The following is a 22449-nucleotide window of genomic DNA, read 5'->3' as shown; positions in this document are numbered from 1 at the left end:
GACACACTTCTATCTTGCTGCTTAGGGGTTTGTTTCATTGTCTGTGATGACCATCCTTGGAGACTGGCACAAAGGAAAGCAAAGAGAACTACATCTGACTGTTCTAAAAAGGAAAGGTGGCCTGACTCTCTTATTTTCTGGCTCTTATGTGGCTCAAAAAAAGCTTCAATTGCTAGGAAACAGGCGCGTTGCTGTGGACTGATGCTCTGCAGTCAGCGAGCTTCGTGGCGTGGTGGCAGTGGCAGTGATTTCGTTAACACAAAGCCCTGCCGCGCTCACAGGCTTCTAGAGAGTACCATGGCTATCAGACCAGCTTGGCCGATAGCACGTTGTCCACAGTGTGCTGGGTTTCTCTCCGCAGCAGGAACCCCCTCCTTTCAACACACACAGTAAGACCATCCTGTCCAGTAGTTAACTAATACCTGTGTGCCCTGAAATGCAGCGACGATGAGGCAATGCACTGTAACCCCATGTCTGACTGAATTCCAGTTTTCTCCTCTCCGAGTGGTGAAACAGGAAAGGACGTCCCATCAGGAAGAACCTGAAGGTGCCATCCAGTAGCTGCGCCTCACGTCACTGATTGCCCTCAGTCAGAAATCTCGACTTGCAACTTTAGAGGGTGGGTCTCTGAAAGAATTTCAGAGCTCGCTCGGAGATGAAGAGAGCTGCTCTCTGAGGACACGGAGCCTGGCTGGGACGCTGGGAGCCTGGCTCCGACTGCTTGAGCCGGGGGCACCTCTGTGGACTGAAGTTTCCGAAAGGTAGGCGCCCTTTCGTTGAGGTTACTGTTTGAGAACTCTCAGAACCAAGTTGGCCTTAACCCTCTGTGTGTGTGTGTGTGTGTGTGTGCGTGCATTAGAGAGAGACAGAGTGGGGGAGAGAGAGGGGGAGAGAGGGAGGAGGGGGCTCAAAAATGCTCATTTTGGCCTGATACACTGGGAAAGATACAGGAATTGGAGTCCCTTCACTTGGTGAGTTTTCCTTCAGACGTCTTCAGCATTAGTGAGTAAGTGTTGAGTCCAGACTTCCACTTCGGACCAGGGATGCTGGCCATTTGGAGAGTTTAAACTGATTCATTGAAGGGGCAGGGAGAATTGTTCTGAGAGTGAAATCCCATGGGGCCGGGGCTCGGCCAGCACAGCTTGGTTTGTCAGGAAAGCCTTCGCTGGCGGTGAAACAAGTGTGGCCGCAGGTGGGGTGGCGAGGCCACTCCAGCCCTTGCAGGATGGCTCGGTCGGGAGCAAGGCAGCGCTCACCCCCCAGGGCGGTGCACGTTTCCGTGCTGCCCCATCTCCAGGGAGTAGTCTCAGGGTCGTCTCTAGAAGATACTAGCTGATCAGCTCTAAGACTGCCAGCTTCGTGGGGAGAAACAAGACAAAATTATCCTTTATTTTTTTCTAGCCAAAGCACATGTTTAGCAAGCATGTTCTTTTGAACAATTTCATTTCCTAAAAAACCTTACACAGATCAAGGAAAAGAAACATTTGGGACTCATCAGATGGCGAATAGTAATTTATTAATTAATCAATCCATAATCTTCAAGTGCCCTCTCTACCATGAGTGAGGGCTCAGACTTTAAACAGCACCTTTTCACTTCTCTCCCCCATAAGCCTTTTTTTTAAATAAATGGGGGTTTCCAGTTATGATTTCATCAGTAGAATCCCCAGCCAACAGGAAAAATTCTTTAAGGAGGAAAGATGCGTACGTTTCTGCTGATGATATTTGTAGAATCTTCCCATTAAAAATATTTCTGCCTTTCCTAAGAGCAATCAAATTAATTTATATAAGTTTGAAGATAATGCTGGACTAGTGATAATCTGTATTTATTTACTGAGTCCTTGTGGTGCATATATGCAGTTTCCTACTTCATTCAGTGAGCTAGAACTCACATTAAGCAGTTTTCGGATGGAGAAATACAGGCTGAGTGATTCACTGTGGCATAGCAAGGAAGGGAGAAAGTCAGAACTTTGTCACCTTTTTTGCACCCAGGGATGTATGAGATTGGAGCTTTCCACCTTCCTATCCTAGTGCGTCAGCCTAGAGCCCTCATCCTGTGAAGGAGTTCTGAACCTGTGTCAATGTGCTAACTTGGTTTCTTACAGCAAAAGACTGAAAGTCAGTTTATAATCTGCTTCTGCTGTTGGGGTGAGGGCATGGTGTGGTGAGCAGAACAGGGACTAGAAAGGCAGAAAAATCTAGATTTGACTCCCTGCTTTCTAAGTCTGTGCTAGTCAGTGAAATTCTTTAAACCTCAGTTTCCTTATTGATAAGGTCATTATTATGAAGTCCACCACACAGGGTTGTCACAAGGAGTAGAAAGATAAGATAGGCAAAGTGCCTCTCACGTGACTGACAGATGGTAGTCTTTCAGCAAACAGTATCACTGTTCTAATTATTTGTTAATGCTTTATTCCATCTTAGTGTGATTGACTTTCTTTGAAAATCATGTTGTGATTATTGAGACCCTTCATGGTGAAGCTGATCGGTTTTGACACAGCCTCTGAATCAGGGTAGTGAACATCCTACATTAAGAGTCCCCCAGAGCATAGTAAAATCAGACAACAACAGCAACAAAAAGCAAGAACATTAGCTGCTTCCTGTTCAAAAGCCAGTTTCTTGTGCTAATTGTTGCTGCTACAGGTCACTACTCAGACACGCATGCATACCCGGTTTGTCCGAGTTTTCCCGGGCCCCCAAAGCCATAGCAGAAGCATTGCCAGAAGAGTGCAAATGAGAGGAGGGTCTGACTGCAAGGCCTCATGGGACAGAGGGTGTGGTGTGGCAACCACTGTTTACCTCGGGCCCCAGGCAGGCCGTCCACACAGCATCCTTGAGTCTTACAAGGCCTTCCCAATGGACTTTAGGAATTCAGTACAAAGGTTGAACTGGAGATAAGACACCTTCATTAAGATGGTTTTGAGACGTGTGATTGACGTTATTATTGGCTAAAAGCCTCGAGTCACTTATATCATGTAGGCCAGTCAGCACCAAGAACAGTGCTTTGACAGTCTGTCCCTAACTGTGAATCCTGATGGAGTGATGGGCATCCCGGAGAGACAGCACAGGGACACAGGGAAGCTCCTGCTGGAATCAGATGCAATGGTGTCTTCCTTTTCCCAGGAACACAGACGCTGACCTTGTTGGTCTTACACAGCCCAAATTTGTCATTTCATTTACCTGGTGGGCGCAGAATCACTGAGGACATCTTTGTGTCAGCCCCAGATGGATCGAACATCGGCACTGGGGAAGCCTTCTAAAGTATCAGGCCTGATTCTCTAAGCCCTAGTCAACAATCGGTGTCATTATTTTATGTGTCATACTACACGAGACACATTGCTGCACAAGACAATTTTAGGATTGTGTCTTACAGCAGGGATTTTGAATTATGAAAACTTAAACTAAGCTAAAACCCCAATTAAAATACATTAAGGCTTAGGTATAAAGCCTCAAATGGCGAGTGAACAGAGAGAGTAAGAATCCCTGACGTTGTACAACATTGTAACAGCCAAAGTTCTCCATGGGCTTTCTGTCCATAGTGGACAGATGTATGGTTGTGAATGGACTTCAGCGATCACTGTGTTTTTAAAACAGATAAATTATCTTCAGATTTCATTGTCATCTAAGTATTCTCATGCCACTCAAATACAAAGTTAGAGGGTTTGGGTCCAGTTTAATGACCACTCTTCTTTATTTGTCACCCACCTGGTGACTGGAGAATCTGTGGAGGGAGGTTGTGCTGCATTCCTCAGCAGAGTAAACCAAACAGGCCAGAGGCCTAACCCATAACTGATGTTTGGTTACAGAAGTTCCAACCCAGTGGAACATGTCCTTTTCGTTTCCTGAATTAGACCTTCAGGAAATACCAGAAAACTAAGACATCTCACCAAAATGTCCCAGTACTTCTGCTTAGGATTGGCAGATATACACAGACCACCAACACACACACACACACACACACACACACACACACACTCTCTCACGTGCAAAATATAAAATAAAACCAAAAGGTGCCTCCTTTTTGTGTGTGCACAAAGGTTTATTTCTTTTCCTGCCATAGGCTGTGCTGCCTCCTTCTCGCAGCTGTGCCTTCCAAAACATGTGACATGTGGTCACCAGAGCTGGAAAAGAGAGAAATGGAAGTCATTCTCTGGCTTTTTCTTTTAATTGAGATATAATTGACTTATAACCTTATGTCAGTTTCAGATGTTACATAATGATTAGATATTTGTATATTTTGTGAAATGATCACCAAAATACATTTCTCATTAAAGGGAGAAATATAAAATTCTCAGCTAGAGCATATGTTTAGATTTTTCGAAGAGATAAAATGTTGCATTAAGGGGCTTAAAATCATTTTAATTTAGTATCTCCATGTTCTAAATTGAAGTATTTAGTGAGGAAAAGTCATATGCCTTAATCTATTTATTCTCTGTAGATATTTGTATGCAAGAACAAGGTCTGTTTTTTTTTATTTTGATCCCTGTGCCAGACATATGTATTTTAGTGGATAGTCAATAAATACTTGTTGATTAAATTGGTCCTGACTGAGGTTGAACAAGATAGTAATCATGTCAAGATTCAAGCAAAATTCTGAGAGCATATTCTTTGGTAATGAGGATTACTTGATATCATTTAATAACTAAATTGGCTTCAATTTCTTCCCCTCAAATTGTGTTTTCTTGTTTAACATCTGAGTAAAATTTTAAAAACTTAGAATATGCTGATGCTGAACAAATCCCAAATTGTGCAGATTAACGATTTTCATTCGTAATGTTTACATCATGGGCTCATTGTCGTATTCCACCACGGGTCCAAGTTGCAGAGCCTCCTAATGAGCTCCTTCTGTCCCATTAGCTGAAGCTGACTTCCCTGACTTGTTGCCAGTGGAGATCTGCTTTATGTGAATTCTGGTCCACTTCCAATTGTGGAAGAGTAAAACTTCAGAGCATTTCTAGATGATGACTGTAAAATAATATGCAAGTTGAATTTTCCTAAGTAATTGTTTTACTGATTACGCTATTACAGTGGTTTTCAGACTTTTTTTTGGACGATCACTGATTGTAAGAAATACTTTTTAGACCCCAACTTAGAATGAACACACACACACACACACTAACCAAAAAAAAAAAAAAGGTTCACAAAACAACACTTGATGCATATTGATGTTTTCTCTTCTGTTCCATTCCATTCTAGAATATCTCTGGTTTTGGCCAATAAATTAATTTTGTGACCCACTAATAGTGGTTCTCCATATGGGCTGAAAATAAGAATCAACAGGGAACTTTAAAAAAATACTAAAGCCAAAGACACGATAGACTAACTGAATGAACTAGAGATTTCAGAAATAAACCTCCACATATTCGGACCCGTGAGTCATGACTATATTAGTACTATATGAGGAAAGGGCTCAAATGTCCACACACACAAAAAGTTGAACCTTGATTCTAACCTCAACATTTATACGGATCTAAATGTTAATGTAGATATGACAGGTGTAACTTCTAGATCTGCGCTGTCCCATGTGGTCGCCACGAGCTACGTGTGGCTGTTGAGTCTCTGAAACGTGGTTGGTCCACTAGAGACATGCTCTAGGTTTAAAACACACAGCAGATTTCAAAAACTTCCTGTAGAAAAGGAATTCACAAGATCTTGTAAATAATTTTTATATTGACCGCATGTTAAAATGAAAATATTTTATATTAGGTTAAAATAAAGTGTTACTAAAAATTAATTTCAGTTTCTTTTTACTGTTTAAAATGTGGCTAATAGAAAATGTAAAATGACATATTTGGCTTCCACTGTGTTTCTATTGTATAGCATCATTCTGCATGATAAAATAGAATATATTAATAACGTCAGGGTAGGCAGGGATTTCTTAAACAAGACATAAAATGTACTCATATAATAAAAAATATCTATAAACACAACTATATTAAACCTAGGAACTTCTTTCCATCAAAGCATGCCAATAAAAGAGAACAAGACAAGTACACGACAAGCCGAGGGGAGGAGACATTTGCCATACAAGCAACCAACAAGGAATCATATCTGGAACAAATAAACAAGCCTAACACAGTAGAAACACAGGCAAGAGATCCAAACAGGCACTTCACAAAAGAGTGTATCCAAAAAGCCAAGAAAGGTGAAACCTGCTCAACTTGATTAGCCATCAGGGGAACACAAGTTCAGCCACAGTGAGGTACCACCACCCGCCCACCAGAGAGGCTCACACGTGAAAAACAGACAATGGAAATGTTGATGAGGATGTGAAGCAGCCAGAACTCTCATATACTGATGTAACAGTATAAACTGGGGCAGCAGCTTTTGAAAACAGTCCAACAATATCTATTAAAGCTGAGTGTAAGTATACCTTTGGCTTAACATTTCCACTCCTAACTATGTGCCCTGCAGAAACACATACATATAGTCACCAAGAGACATGGTCAAGAGTGTTCATAGATAGCAGCATTATTTGTTACAGCTCTAAACTCAAAGTGACCCAAGTTTCTGGCAACAATAGAATGGAAAAATAGGTTGTGATGCAGTCATGCCGTGGAATACTAAGCACCAATGAAAATTAGTCTCCTGATGCTATATGCATCAGGCTAGATGCACTTCAGCCATAAATGCTGAGAGAAAGAACCTAGATGCAAAGGAATGCACTTGGCATGATTCCCTTTATCTAAAGGTCAAGAACCGGCACCATTCATCCATGGTGTTGGAAGGGAGGCCAGGATAGTTGGGGAAGGTGGGGGAGTGACGGAGAGGAGGCCCACAAGGAGGGCCTGACTACTGGTTATAACATAGGTGTGTTCACCTTTATGATTGGTTACTTTGCTATTTATATGCTACACTTTTGTAAATAAGTTTGTTAAGCAACAATAAACAAGCATGCTCATGCCAGGTCGGCACCTTCAGAGATCCTGATTTAATTGGTCAGGATAGGGGAGAATATGGCTCAAGATTGCTCCGAGGTAATTCCCATATAGGGCCCTAATGGGTTACAACTGGCCCTTTGAAAAACTGTGTGCTTCAGCATAACTGTGATCGTACCAGGCTGTGCTAGGCCCTGATTACCTTTACTCAAGTTACTTGGAAAACATAAATCATGTAGATAAACCTTATAGGCACGGGGAGTCCCAAGGTGAAAGGCCTTAGAAAGCCAGTCAGGTACCTGAATTAGCAGTGGGCCAGGCTGGCAAGCTGCGGCCTGCAGCTCCTGTCACCAGAGGAGCTCCCCGCTTTATCACCATCACGGTTACTGTGTTCTCTGCAAAGTGAGAGCCAGACCCTCCGCCAGCCAGAGGATCACCTCGCGCTGTGCTGTGGTCACCTAGAACCAAACCCGCAGCATCTCCAAGGTCTGCCCGCGCCGCCAGACTTTCTGATTTTTCACGTGAAGCTGCAGATCTGTAGTTTTATGTGGAACCCTCTGGATTTTAAATGTTGGCTTGAGTTGTTTTAAAACACTGTGCAGGTCAAGCTAAAGTGATTGCTGGGCCCAGTTCAACTGGCACCACATTCTACCCTGGTTTGTGACTCTGACAAAGTTTTATAGTTAAAAGGAAACCTGTGGATATAATTATATAGTCTACTAATTACTTTTCCCTTTTCTGCTTCTGCAGGGATGTTGTGAAGGGAAACGCTGCACTTCAATACACACACACACACATATATATATAATACCTGAGATTGTCGGTAATACGCTGTCATATATACTCAAGGTAAGTATCATTATTTGCATTTTAGTTTATCTTACCTCTATTGTGCTTTCTTAATTGTAATCTTGCAAAATGACATCTGTGACTCCAAAGTTTACCATATGGTATTATTTATCGTGTTCTGGGGAGGAATGGTGATAGGGCCAGGCAAGCGCGCTGTTTTCTTCCCTGTGAAATACTGTAGACCCCCTAGCCTTTTCTTGTTCAGAGGGGAGATGCTACATGAAAGTTTGATTTGACAGCACCAGGTGGTGAAGAGCCGCACGATCTTAGGTGGCGTTTCCCATCTGCGTTCTGCTCTCAGCCAGACTTCTCTCCTTCCTGGCTCCCAACCCTGCTGTTCCGTGTGGGAGGAAGGGTTGACCCTGTTCTGCAGGTTCCCGGCTTCCAGTATCTCACCTGTAAGAGAAACTTCAAAATCACGTTTCTTCAGAAACATCACAAATGGGAATCAAGTAGGGTCATGGGTGTGGTGAAACATTATATTCAAAGAGCATGCTCATAAATATCAGTTTGATGAAAGCAAAATCAAGCCACGGAGAGAGAAGTCACATTTTTTGCTAACCTTCATTTGAGTGCGGCCCTGTGTCTGTTTGAGCAAATGACTTGATCCCTCCAAATTTTATTGTTTCCTGGTAGATGGAGTGTATTTATAATTACTGTCTTTGTAAGGATTCAGTGAGTTAATGATTATGGAAGAGAGTTTGTAAATTGTGATCTGTTTTGTAGCTAGTTATCATTTTAATCATCTCATTATTTTGTAATGGTATGTGGAAAAGTAGTGATATCACTCTCAGTGTTCAGCAGCAAAACCAGGTGTCAGTGCCGCCGGTCATCCGAATCCAACTCTTGCACTTCGTTCTGCACCAACAGTCCTTGCTCACGTGAAGGAACTCTGCCCATACCCCATGCTGCGGCACAGCCACAGTTCCTGCTGGGCCAGCAGAGAACTCAGAAGGGCTTTGTGGCCAACGCATACCACCGCCACCTTTTAGCCTATAATTTTCTGCACTTTCTCACCAAAAGTTTTGCAAATGGATTTCCCCTGTCTACTTTCTAGTCAGGTGAGAGTAAATAGTGAAGAGCTAAGGAGGACTGGGAATCATCGGGAAGCCAGGGAAGAATCATGTCCTGTGAATCAGGAAGGCCCTTTCTCTAGGAAGGAGTGGTTAAGCTGGACAGTCAGGAGTTCCATGAGGATTTCTGTATGGGTCATGCTACCAGCTCCTCTTGCGGTTGCACAGCCTGAACAGATCCCTGACTCTCAGAATTTCTGGGAGTTCTGGGGTTGCAGACCTACTCCGAGGCCCTGTGGACAGGTCCACTGCTAACAGTGGGGAGGGCCAGGGCAAGAGTCCATAGGGAGGCATCTGGCCCTCAGCCGGACCCTCCCCTGACCCCAGTCCTGACCTGCTTGGCCGGAAGCCTTGTGCCCACATGGACAGGCTCTCCTGTATGTGTGTCAGACTCAACTCCTCTCTTCTACTCTACAATAGTCTCCTTTTGGCCATCCCGAGGCCTAAGAGCACACTGTGCTGTCACTTTTAGGAGGACAGATGTGGACAAGCATCCAGGCAGACCTTGGAGGTGGGCTCAGAGCTGTTTGGGCAAGGAATTTGGGGGTCCTAGGTACCCCTAGCAAGTCTAGGGGCACGCCCCCTTGGGCCTCTGGACTCCTCAGCCCACGGGAAAGGGGTGTGGCCAGAGGAGAGCCATAGTAAGGTCTCTTAAAACAAGGCTGGGGGGTGAGGGTGGGGCTGCTCCTGGGCAAGGTCATTGCCCTTGGAACACAGTTGGTGCTTAATGGTGTCATGATTGATACATGACAGAGTGACAAAGGCTGAGCAATGTGACTCCTCTTCTACCACCCCACCCAGCAAACGTCCACCTAACAGCATGGCAAGGTTGAAGCTGCTTAGATTTCGTAAGGTGGCAGGTGAGTAACATTCCCAGACTCATAAACTAGCAGGAAGAAAGACCTACTGAGAAACATCTTCACTTGCCTTACCAGGGAAGAGAAGTAATTCAGGTTCTCCCACCCCCTGAACAAAAGGACTTCACCGAGGCTCCAAGAGGATCTCCTATCACATTTTAAGAGAATCCTCGTAGGTTTAGAATAGTGTCTCTCCTACATCTGTTTCAGACAACATTGACACTTGAAGTCTTTGGAGCTGAAGATCTTGTGGTCCTTTTGTTCACTTTCTTTCATTCCTTTCCTTTAGGTCAGCCTGTAGACATTTCTGTTTAAATTTCACTAACCTGAAGGACACAGCAGTCTGAATCCCCACCCAGCACACGGAGCCGGCCCTGCCCTGGGGGTCCCCTCAGCTCCAGTTCCGTCACTGTTCTTTCTAGGCTCACCTGTGGTCCTGCTTCGCAGAATTCAGGCTTGTCATCCACAGCAGCGTTTCTGCCAACTGTATTTTTCAGCAGAAAAAATAATTGAGGAAATAACCAGTAAGTCTTAGGATAAAGAAGAAATTTTAGAAAGAAGGCTCAGGACCAATAGAAGAGTAACTGGAAAATCACATTGGCTCATACTGGGGGAGTGACTTTCCTCCCCGGGGAAACAGGGGCTGACCGTGCGCCAGATGTGGACTAACCTGGCTCTGCGTTAGCGTAGTGTTCTCTCTTATCCCTGGCGCTTGCTTAGCATTAATAGGCAGAAATCAGAGAGACTGAAGTGAAAAAGCATGTAAGTATTATTACACATTAAACAGAAGCTTTAAGATACCCCTTTGGGAAGATGTTTGTTTGAAAAGCCTGGAAACCTAGGGCAATTTTTATTTTTATGTTATATTTTCATACAATATACTTAAGAGGTTTTTTCCTTACAAATAGTTTTACAGGCAAAATATCTCTAAATTGAAAGCCATAGGTTTAATCATTAATCCAAAAAATAATAATAATTGAAACATTTTCTCTCTATTCCAGACTTTGTAGATACCCTGTATCTCCCTCTCTCTCTCTCTCTCTCTCTTTTCCCTGCCCCCCATCAACTGAAAATATGGCCTTGTACTTTTTTTTTTTCACTTTAAGGGGCTTCTTGTATTAAATAGAGGCTGGAGAGGAATGACTAGTTCTTTTCAGTTTTGAGATCTCACGAGTTATTTTCTCTCGGTGAATAAAAATAGCAAGAGCTGGTGGCCATGGATAGAGGGAGCAGCTGCCCCAGCCGGGACAGGGAGAGGACCCTCACACCTTTGCTCCCTGGAGGAAACCATGACTTCCCCAGCAGGTGCCCCGTGTCCCAGCCCCATGCTGGCAGTTCCTGCCGGTGGGAAACCTGGCCTTTCATTGTTTTAACTTGTTTATGATGTCGGAGTCAAAGAAGAAAGCCGTTGAGAATGTGCACTTGAGAAGGTTTTTCTGCCCTCCCTGACCCTGCCCTCTGCTGTTGGCTCCCAGACCCACTGCACCCACCCTCATCCGAGATTTCTAGAGTCTTTGTCATCTCGTTCTTTTCCATGAGGTGCTTCATTCTGTGGGGGCAGCAGGCTGTACCACAGGAAACCCTGCCTATAAACATTACGTAAGCATGTATTTAAAAATATGAAAATTTGGGGATTGCTTCATCAGTGTGCCTTAGTAACCCCAAGTCCTTCCCTGAAAGTAAGTCATCCCCCTTCAGCTGTGAGGTGGATGTTCCAAATTCCTTCTCGATCAGGACGGGGCCTCACACCCTCCTGTAGGTCTCACCTCTCATGAACTGATTCCTTGGGTGACACTGCCCAAGACAGGTTCAGCAATGGAAGAAATCCTGCTGTCACTGAGGAAATGAGTTACCCTGTCAAGTGACACTTGTCCCTCAGAAAAGTTGGTACCTTACCAGCATGTGGTCTGGGTAACTGCAGCCCTGATCAGGGCATTGTCAGAAATCAGTGGACAATGGCTGGCTGTCATGCCCCTGGATGTCCACAGTGCCATTGACAAAGAAATGTAAGTAGTGACCAGGACTAACGCCCACAGCTTATTGGGCATTCACGATAGGCCAGGCATTATACAATGTGATTTAGACACAGGATGTCATTTAAGCCTGACCTAGACTTTGCAAAGATAAAAATTATTACACCTAGTTTGCCAGTGAGGCATTCAGCACTTAGCAGAAGTCACTTGCTCTCGAGAGGTCACGTAGCTGGAAAGGGATGAAGATGGGCATTCAGATCCCCAAACCCCAATTCTTGATAAGCCAGTAGGCCTTGGGTTCCCACATGCTCTGTCCTGGGAACTCTACTCCAGTGTGTTGTTGGGGGAGGTCTGGGTACTCCCCTCAGGTGAATCTCGTGGTCAGAAAGGTTGAGACTGGAGGACACTGTGATACCTGTTCTGCTTGCCCCTGGGTTTTCTGCTTTGCAGAGTTTGTGCCCATTACGTAGGCTTCCCTCACTGGGAGAAGGATATGAAACCAGTTATCTCTTCCCAGCGGCAAGCGATGTGGAGGTCTTGGGTGGGGGAAGGTGGCTGTGAAGGAGCAGGAGGGTGTCCCCTAACTCTCTCTTGAGGAATCTTTTTTAAACCTAGTGTTTGATCTTAGTTAAACCAGCTTGACATGAGATTCTTGACCATACCCAACAGGGTTAGGATAATGGGATACTATTACTATGTAACATTGGCCCCCCCCCACCTCACTGTGTTTGGGTGTTTGTACACACCTACAGCAGGTCTTTGCAGTGGGTCCAGTTAGCAACCAGTGAGCAGACGAAGAATTCGAGCTGCCCAAGACCACTTAGCTTGCAAGTTCCAGGGCTGGGCTGCAAACCCAGCTTTCTGACTCCAGAGCCACGGTTCTTTCTCAGGTGTTTCAGCTGCTTGGAAGACAGTGCATGTGAAGCAGTGCATTGGGTTTTTGGTGTTTGTTTGTTTGTTTCATTTTAAATTTTATCAACCACAGCTTTGCACTTTCTATGGCAGTCTTACTGACCCTTTCACCTGGGACTAAATGACAGCAAAGATCCCGCGGCGCCCTTATCGATTCTTGTACATAGGAAGCTGGTCCTCTGGTCTCTCAAATGGGAAAACTTGAGACGGAATCAGGCCTCACCTGAGGCTCCTCTGTGAGTCACTGGCAGAGAGCTTCCCAACTCCCTTGCTTTTGCATACATCACTCACTTGTGCCTGAGACTAATAACAGAGTAATTTGTGAAGCAAGATGTGTGACTCACCAGGCAGGGGAGGGGAGCTTGCATGGAATGACTTGGAGAGGAGCAAAGTATTTCATAGCACTTGGACAGGAAATGCTGATGTGATGCTGATTGCAATACCATTGCCTCGTTACCTAGCTATTAATTTACATTTTAGACCTCTAAAGTTAACTTAAGAAAACAAGTGGTGGGAAGGAAATCCCACTTTTGAAAACAGAATTATCGATGATCAATCCTATGTAACCTTCTCCTGGAGTTCTGCCCAGTGGTCTTGGCCTCCTTTCCTTTGAATCCCAGGATATGCATTCTCCTAATGTTATCCACACTTTGCTTCACATCCCGCTGGTCTCAGTCACACCTGTTTCTCTGCAAGCTCCCATCCATGTCAGCAGTCTATGTAAACTTCCACCCTCGCTTACCTCTCTCTGGGTCCTCAGCTGGGCGTTGGCAACCTCTGCCGATTGATGCCCAGGTTAGTGCCCACGGCAGAGGTGAGCCAGGGACTCCACACAGGCAAAGAGGCACCCAGAGGGATTTCATTTGGGTGGGTACTGCCTCCCTAAGCTGCACTTTTCCTATTCTCTGTATCACCTCCGGAGTCTCATGTTTGTCCGTGTACAGGTGGATCTCTGGAGCCTGTCTTCCTGTGGACTGAGGAGCATGTTTTTTATTTTCTTCAAAACTGTTAGGATGCAGAAGATTCTACCAGTTAGCTGTCTGTGTATGTAAAAAGGCTGTGACAAGTTTTATGAAGGTAACAAAGTTGCCTTACTTCAAATCAGCTATTAGCTTTTGTATGTGACACACTTGCTTAAAAAAATTAGCCTCTTAAAGAAAAACATACTAATGTGAAATAAATCACCTTAACAACACCTTTCAGTCAAGAGAAACGGGGTGTGTTTTGGGAAAAGAATAATGAAAAAATTTAAAATACCCAGAATTTTACCATTTTCACATAGCAATTGTTTTATGTTTCCTTCTAGTTTTTATCTTCACACACATGTGCACATATATGTGAATGTGAATAAAATAGTATAATAAAGTGATATCATACACCATCATGTGATCATACGGTAGATATAGTTTTATTTTTAGTTTTACTTTTATTTAGTTTTATTTTTAACATGTCATAAACACTTCCCATGTTGATAAATTTCATACATTTTGACATGTCATAAACACTTTCGTAAATTTTATAAATTTTATAATTTCATAAATTTCATAAATTTTAACATGTCATAAACACTTTCCATTTTGATAAATTTTAGCTTCAGCTGATTATTACATCAAGTTAACATTTCAAAATGGACTTAAACATTTCAGAATTTAAAAAACCATTATTACTAACATTGAAGTATTTATTAACTATAGTTAAAATTTTTTTTTGTTCAATCTAGGTGGGCTTGAACATTTGAGTGACTCCTAAAATGTATTATCCAATTTCCAAAAGAGTAGTATCATTTATGTTGCTGCCAGTAACATTAACATATGAATGTAATGATTTTACACTTGTATATAAATGATACATAAGGTCCATTTATGTCATATTTAGCACTGAATACTACTTTTAAATAACTTGTAACTTAATAGATGTCAATTATAAAAATTAAGGACCAGAAAGTTTATTCAATTCCTCTCTTTATAAGGGCGACATGATATTTGATAGTTTCACTCCAATTTATCATTTAACAGACATGTGATGCAATGATCTACAACCATTTACTCACTTCATCATTTAATCACCCCATCAAGAAGATGCAATTATCATCTCTGTCTTGTAGATGCGGAAACTGACATTAAGTTAGTTGTCCGAGGGCACATAGCTAGTGCAGCGTCAGCCTGGGCTGCAGACTCCGTCAGTCTGGCTCCGAAGCTGTACACTTGACCGCTGTGGCATTCTGCCTCCCCTAGTACCTGCTGAGCACTTCCTGTTTGTACACTTAGCATGTGCTTTTTGAATGCTATTGTGCCCTCATGCACCTTGAAGTCTGGGGAGGGAGCCAGACTTAAATCAGCATACAAATATCTAATTACTAATTTGATACCTATTATGAAGAAAAAACACCCAGGAAGTACTTTATGTAGCTTCGGGTGCAGGGGGGGAGCAGGAGCCTTGATGAAGATCTTAGAGACACTTCAATCAAGACTGGAAGGATAAGGAGGAGAGGGGGCAAAGACAGGAGGATGGAGCATTCTAGGCTGAAGGAACAGTCTATGCTCATGTGATTAGGGAGCCGCAGGACAGACTGGACACCAGCCCTCTGGAACATGGTAGAGATCTCCAGTCCACTGCCCATGGGGGCGGCTGGAGCCTTCCCTGGGAGCACCCCAGAGACAGAAAGCAAGTCTCTTCCTGCAATGTCGCTCTGCTACCCCACTACTGACACAGGCCACCTGGCAAAGGGAAGCAGGTACAGGGACCAGACGCACTTCACAGTGCAGGCAAAAAGGGTGAATTTGGAGCTGAGTGGCAACAAATTTATAGCCCACACAGGCCCTGTACTAGAAGCCCAGTAGATGGAGCAAATTCTTAGCATGTTCTGCAAGGGGCAGGATGTTAATGGGAATCCAGGCCCCCGTGGGCTTGTTGTGGAAGAAGTCCCGCGACTTCGTTTCTTTTTTCAGTTGTAGAAGTTCTTTACATGTTCTAGATGTGTCTTTTGTGTTGCAAACACTGCAAACATTTTCTCTTGTCTGTAGCTGGCCTTTCCATTCCCCTTAGGTGTTTTTTCATGAACACCATAGTTTTTATTTACTTCTCCATTATATCCTTCCCTGTCTATTAACGAGCAGTATAGCCTAAGCTGTTATAAAAAAATAACTTAAAACTCAAGGACTTTTGTGAGATAGGAGTTTAGTTCTCTTACATGTCACAGTCCAGGTATCATCCCCATTTCCAGCTGTCAGGAGGAAAGACCTCTGTCTTTCTGGGACATGCTGCTTGGTCTTTGGAAGATCATGCCAATTCGTTCCCCTCCCACATCACTGACCCAGACCTAGTCACACACAGCCACACTTGGCCATGAGGGAGGTTGGGAAATGGTGACTTCCGTGGTGGGGCAGCCACGTGCCCAGTAAAGCTTGGGGGCTGGAGGCCTGTAAGTGAAAGGCAGAATGAGTGGTACTTAGGTCACGCCATTACCCTCAGTGACATCTCTGGGGTGCTACCATGCTGTTGCCACAAACACTCTGAACTATTTTCTTTTCCCAGTTTCTAAGTCTGCTCTGAATTTCTTCAAGGCTTTAAATGGATCTAATTGGGAAATTAAGTATGAGAGCATTTCTTAAAGTTGTTTTTATCCTGTTGTAAGTTAATTACTTCTCTACGCTAAGTACGGGGTTTTTTTTTTTTCCTCTTCAGTTCTTGTGCAGTTGTAAGCCCAGGCATTTACAGGCTTTTTATGCACTAACTTAGTCATAATAAATACCCTCCACAGTTAAGTTGCTCTGTTGTTTGCATTGTCTCATCCATTTGAAATGGCACAATTTGAAATGCTCGTCAAAGTAGAATTTACAGTTGGCTCAGTCCTTACCCTGTTGACAGGAAGCAAGTGGCTGCTAATGTTTTCCTTGGTGTTTTATCTTCAAGGCATAACCAGTTTTTTTGGCTGAGTTTGTAGAGTTAGTTCCAAAGAAAACACAAAGACTCAGTGTAGATAAGCGTGTTGACCTGACCCCTGCACCAAGTTTTAAAAATTGTTTTGCAACTAATACAAATGAAGTTGCTTGTAGGTAATTAAATTAGATAACATTTTTGGCCCCATCTCTCCTTGATTTTCAGCCCCAGTAAACCCCCCATCCTTTCATTCAGCAAATAATTATTGAGTGTCTACTGTGTGCAAACGTTGAGTGTACAACAGTGAACAGGCTGGACAAGGTCCCTCTTTTTCCGGAGCTGACTTAACCAGACAACCCCGGGCTCACTATTATCTGGTCACCCAGTCTCCCCAGCTCTCACATCCTCCCCCCAAAATAATACTCAGGGAGTGTGACGTTGATTCCAGAGTGTCTCTCTTCCCGTCACCTCGCAGGAACACACCTCTACTGCAGTCTGACTTCTCTACCTAACTTCCCGTCTCTGGTCCCCTTTTCACACAGACATTTTCTCTTCTGGAGAGATAGTAATTTCTTGTGACTCCTGCATCTGGGCCATGTGTCCTGTAGTCAGCGGTCTTCTGCGCTGGTGTGGCATTAATAGCAGGGATCCTGTGGATAAGCACCAGAAACCATCCAGAGCCCTAGCCTGACTAGGAGTTCTTACCTCAGCAATAGCTCAAGTGCTACATTTTTACTACTTTACTATAATGTGACTTCAAATAGTGATAAACTTGTGGCCCAGATGGTTTTAGTTCCTCAGTCCTAAGGTCAGATTTAATGGTGTTCATCTGAGAAAGTGGCTCAACTGGCGTCCCTTACCCTGTTGGGTTCTGTATCCATGAGGTCAGAAAATAATGAGTCATAAGAACCTACATTAGTTAGACTGTCTTCCTGCAAACTGCTAGCAGCTGGAGTTGAAAGTAGCGTTTAAAATTTTCACAATAATAGCAGGTGGGAAAACACAGCTGGGTTATGATGCCACCTCCATTACTGATGCTTCCCTAAATAAAAAAGAAATTAATGCAAGTATTTCTCTTGCAAATATTTCTGATTGTTAAAACAGCCTCAAATCTCTTATGTAAGTAAAAATTGTGGTTCCTTCAAATATTTTTGTATAAATAGGAATTGCAGTACTTAGAGAATATGCAAGGGATGGGAAAAGGGGAATTGGAGTAACCGATGAGGAAAAAAGAGACTGGGAATGGCCAAGGAGTAAATAAGTGCGTTTACTTCCAAGAGAATACCAAGCAGAGAGACTGAAGAGCTGTTAACTGAGCTGACAGTTCTTCAGTTGCCAGAAAGGCCTAGAGTTCAGCCAAATCAATAAAGATGAGAGATGGGCTGCAAGTTTAATGTGGGAGTCACACTGTCCAAAAGGTGACTGAGTCACAGGCAGGGTCCCTGAACGACAGATGCACTGTTGCAAGTGCTCAGAAGTTGTTTTCAGAGTAGTCATTTGTGAGGTTTTGAAAATGCAGGTGTCTCTCCATCCCAGTCCTTTCTAATTCTCTTTCCATCTGGGTGTCGTTGAAGTATTACAGTGCTTAGACAGTTTACACAGGACAAACGGATCATCCACTCTCTGTGTAGGGCATTTGTTTTGCATCCCACCCAGCATCTTTTTGAGGGGAGACAGCAGCCTCTTTTACCCTGAGCAACAGCAACAAAAAGCCTTAAGTTAGCAGTGACCATGAGGGCCACTGTCAGATTTGAAATTTAAGCAGAGCAGGAACAAAAACGGGGGAGAAAGAAAGGAAAAGGGACAAATGAGTGTCCATTGTCAGTAAGATGAGCTCAGAGGCTAAACATAGGGAGAAACTGACAGATGCTGTAGACAGCCATTCTCTTTTCAGTTATTCTAGGGGTGATCCTAATCCTAATTAGGATTAAGAAAATCCTAATCCAGGCACCTCTGCTGATTTGAAGGTTCAGAGGACTGAATTGGAGCTCTCGGCTTCACTTCACGGAGGGTGGGGAAAATGCTAGGTGTATCAGTCAGCGCTTTTGGTTGTAGGCAACCGAATCTACCTCTTTCCTACTGTCATAAACAGAGAGAGGACTTTTTTGGAAGTGACTCACAGCGTCGAAGGAGGGTGGTGGACCAGACTGGGGTGGCAGTAGAAACCAAGGAGATCAGGAAGGCCAAGAGGCTGACAGACAACTGTCTTTTTAGCAGCAGCTGCAACCTAGGCCGGGTGCCATCTGCTGCTGCTGGATATCGTCGTCTGCTCCAGGCTCAGAGTCCTGAGAAAAGCATCCAGTTGGCCAAGCCTGGGCCATCCCAGGCCGGCCGCCAGCAGAAGGAGAACCGTCCACCTTGGCTTGCACAGTGGGAAAGGCATTGCACCAACTCCACTCAACAGCGGTGATTTCCCTGCTACTGTGAGGCCCAGTGCTGGGCTACCTCCGAATGGCACTTGCAGTGTGCCGGGGTCCGGGCAAGGTGACTCTAAAGGATGCCAGAGGTTCTGGCACAGGCCTGTGGCCTGAGGACGGGGGAGACTCATAGCACAAGAGGTTTCCATTCTGATGAAATCCAGCTTATCTGTTTTATATCTTGCCGTTTTGCCTTTGGTGCCCTATGTAAGAAGCCTTTGCCTAACTCGAGGTCATGAAGAGCTACTCCTTTATAGTCTTCTAAGAGTTTCATCATTTTAGCCCTTACTTTTAGGTCTGTGTTTCATTTTGCATTGATTTTTGGGTCTGCTGCGTAGAAGGGATCATTAACTCTTTTGAAGCAGCAATAATTGATGTTTGGTGGCAGTATGTGAAGAAAGAATGAATAATGTAGATTTGCTTTTTTTCTCAGTTTGAACTGCGTCTTCCAGGGGCCCACCCTCAACCTCTAAATTCTTTCTGTCTCTATTTCTCTTTAAATGTTTTTGGCTATTGGGTATTAAAGTTACTATGGCTCTCAACACATCTTGATTCATTGCTTGCATATGGTGCACAGGGCATTATTTAGAGCAGCCAACTCCTACATAATCATTTTAAGCTATTTATTCAATTCTTTAATTAGAATTCTTTAGCCATTTATTATCCACTAAGTTATAAATATTATTATAAATATCAATTAGAAATACTTATATTTCACACTGGACAGAGTAATCCACACTTCCTGGAGTAATATCTTAGAAGTGAACAAATGGTTTTGTATAACAATTACTATAACAATATCAAAAGAAAATCTAACCCATTGCCATTGTTATTTGTTCCCTGAGTCCCTATTCTGTTAAATTTGGAGGCAGTAAAGTAATGAACCTGCTGAGGCAAACTTGTAGGAAAAGATATCTTTGCCCTTGCAGTGGTATCTTGTTCCGATGCACCAGGGACAAGGCCTGGTACAGAGAGACTCCCGGGGCCTGGGTTGGTTTCTATGATCTGTAGGAAGTTTGAATTTTAGGTGAAGTTTGACTCGTGCCTCTTGTTGTTATTAGCCTTATCTGGCTGAGCCTTTCAAAGCAAATTTCCTCTTTTGGTCATTTATGTCAGATGGCCCAGGCAACCAAGCTTGAATCCTCAGTTCCTTTACCAAGGTGTGTTCGTTTCCCCTTCCCAACACCTGTTTCGTCAGCCTCACCGCCCCCTCCCAAGTCCAGATCTGCCTCAGTGCTGCCTCAGTTGTGAGCTCCCTGAGTCTGGGATAGTCCCTTCCTTTCAGTGGCCCCACGGTCTGACATACAGGATATGTTCAATAAATCTTTCTTTTTTTTTTCTTTCTAAACTTTAAAAAAATTATTTTATTTATTTATCTATTTTAGAGAGGGGATGGGGGAGGGAGAAAGAGAGGGAGAGAAACATCAATGTGTGGTTGCCGGGACCTAGCCTGCAACCCAGGCTTGTGCCCTGAGTGGGAATTGAACCAGTGACCCTTTGGTTTGCAGTCCAGCACTCAATCCACTGAGCCATACCAGCCAGGGCTCATCTCAATAAATCTTTCTTGATAATCATTGGTACTGTACCATATTTGCACAACTTTGCAACTGTATTAATGGGATTTACCCTCCCCCAGGGTAGAATGATAGTAAAAAGATTAATATATGGGCAAAAAAAAAAAATCCTTGCCCTTCCACACCTCGTAGGTGTGGCTGTGACTGAGACAGTGCTACCTAGCATGAGCCATCTCTGAACAGCGAATGAGAGATGAAATGAAGTAGACAATTATGTCACCGTGATTTGCTTATGGGTTTTTGTGTGGATTTTTCTGAAGGACCTGGGGGTCCATACTCTGGAACTCTCCCTCATGTGAAGTCCAAATCAAAGGGCAGTGCTCCGCTCTGAGCCTCCTTCTGTCTTCCCGTCCTCTCTGGTCCCCTGTCCCACTGCCACCCCACGGTGCTTTATCTCCCATCCCTTGAGTTTCCTACCTTTCCCCTCAATGTCACTTCTCTCCAGGCCTCCCTTTCTTCCTACCCAGCTTGGATCTCACGTGTGATCTCATGAATGATATTCTTCCCCAGTTCCTTGATGCCTCTGCCCTAGTGCAAGCCTTCCTGTTTCCAACTGCACATCATGCTTGAAGCTCCCAATCGCCCTCCAGTCCTTCCATCTCCTGACCCGTGTTCCACACCTCAGCCAGCAGAGCTGCCACACCTGTGCCTGTGTGGGGTGGGAACCCAGCCCTCATTCTGCTAGATAGAAATCTGCCCACAGAGGGTACCATCCTCTACTTGGTGCAAAGACACCATGGGGGCTCACAGAGGACTCAGCTGCCAGTGTGACCTTTTCTAAAATATCTGACCATTTTACTTCTCTGCATGGTGCTCAGCATTGGGTTCTGGTAGCTAAAGCCCAAGCTCCTTAGCTCAGAATACAGACCCTCTGTGACCAAGCTTTACCTGCCCCACCAGCATCTTGATGGGAGTGACTATGGGCTTATTGCCCACACTGGAAGACTTCCGAAAGGAAAGGCTGCTATTAACAATTATGCCAGGATGATAGATGGAGACTCGGGGCACCTCTGTGTAACCCACCGTCCCACACCTTGGAGTCTTAGGCTGTAGTGTATCATGTCGAGGGTTTGTTCCATGCACATCAGGATATTTACAAATCAAGAGGTTTTGATAGAGTTATTTTGATCACCATGTTTCAATCACAGCCTATATACAATGAGATTAGAACATCTCATTCTGCATTCTTCTATATTGCTGGGTTCTGTCTTAAGACTCTCATTCCCTCCCCCGCCCCGCCATTTTTCTGCCATTCCCTGGTTTATTTCTACTGATTGTTCAAGACACCTCAAGGATCATCTGTTCTAATGGCCTTTTCCTGACACTTCCTAGCTGGGCTACGTGCCCACCATTTGTTCCCACAGCACCCTGTGTATACCTTTTCTGTTATACCAAAAAATAGTGTGTCGAAGCCATCTGTTCAGGCCTGCCTTGCCCACAAGACTCTAAGGTCCTCAAGAAGGAAAAGCTGTCTCTTAATCTTTGGATCCCCAGTGCAAACACAGTGCTTGACAAACAGTAGAATCTAATAAATATTTGTTGATGCGCACTAATTGAAACATTGTAATATGAAATAAAAAGTGCTTGTTTTTACCTTGAAGAGAAGTTCTTGGGGTTCTAGTACAGAGTCATACATTATTTGGAGCTTTCATGAGGTTGACCTTTGGCATGTTGAAGTTGCAGAGGTTATTATTGTTTCTCATACCATAGAATCATACAAGAGGAAGATGCATACACGTAATATGAATATATCTTGTACAGAAAGTATGAGCAGGGGTGTGTTAAACTCCAGTTTGCCCAACTCGGCCAAAATTGCTCTGTGAGTATTGGCAGAGCAATTCTTGTTTGTTTGTTTGTTGGAGATTTTGTTTATTTTCAGAGAGGAGGGACGGAGGGAAAAGGAGAAGGAGAGAAACATCAATGTGTGGTTGCCTCTCTCACGTGCCCCCTTCTGGGGACCTGGCCCACAACCCAGGCATGTGCCCTGAGTGGGAATAGAATTGGCAACCTTTTGTTTGACAGGCTGGTGCTCAATCTACT

The 22449-nt window shown here is 44.0% G+C and overlaps 1 protein-coding gene across 1 annotated transcript in view; it reads left to right on the top strand.

Annotated features, from left to right (window-relative positions):
- Positions 1–650: 650 nt before the first annotated feature.
- The window catches only part of CERS3 (ceramide synthase 3), an 80911-nt gene continuing 59112 nt past the window's right edge, over positions 651–22449 (top strand). The window contains exons 1-2 of the mRNA XM_045825020.1: positions 651–761; positions 7626–7724. The gene's annotated coding sequence lies outside the window, so the exon portion shown is untranslated. The remainder of the gene's footprint in view (positions 762–7625; positions 7725–22449) is intronic.

The sequence above is a fragment of the Phyllostomus hastatus genome, unplaced genomic scaffold, assembly GCF_019186645.2.
Source record: "Phyllostomus hastatus isolate PE091 unplaced genomic scaffold, TTU_PhHast_1.1 phas_scaffold_555, whole genome shotgun sequence".
In the NCBI taxonomy this organism is placed as follows: Eukaryota; Metazoa; Chordata; class Mammalia; order Chiroptera; family Phyllostomidae; genus Phyllostomus; species Phyllostomus hastatus.
Note: the sequence above shows the minus strand (reverse complement) of the source record. Positions and strands in the feature narration are given on the sequence as shown.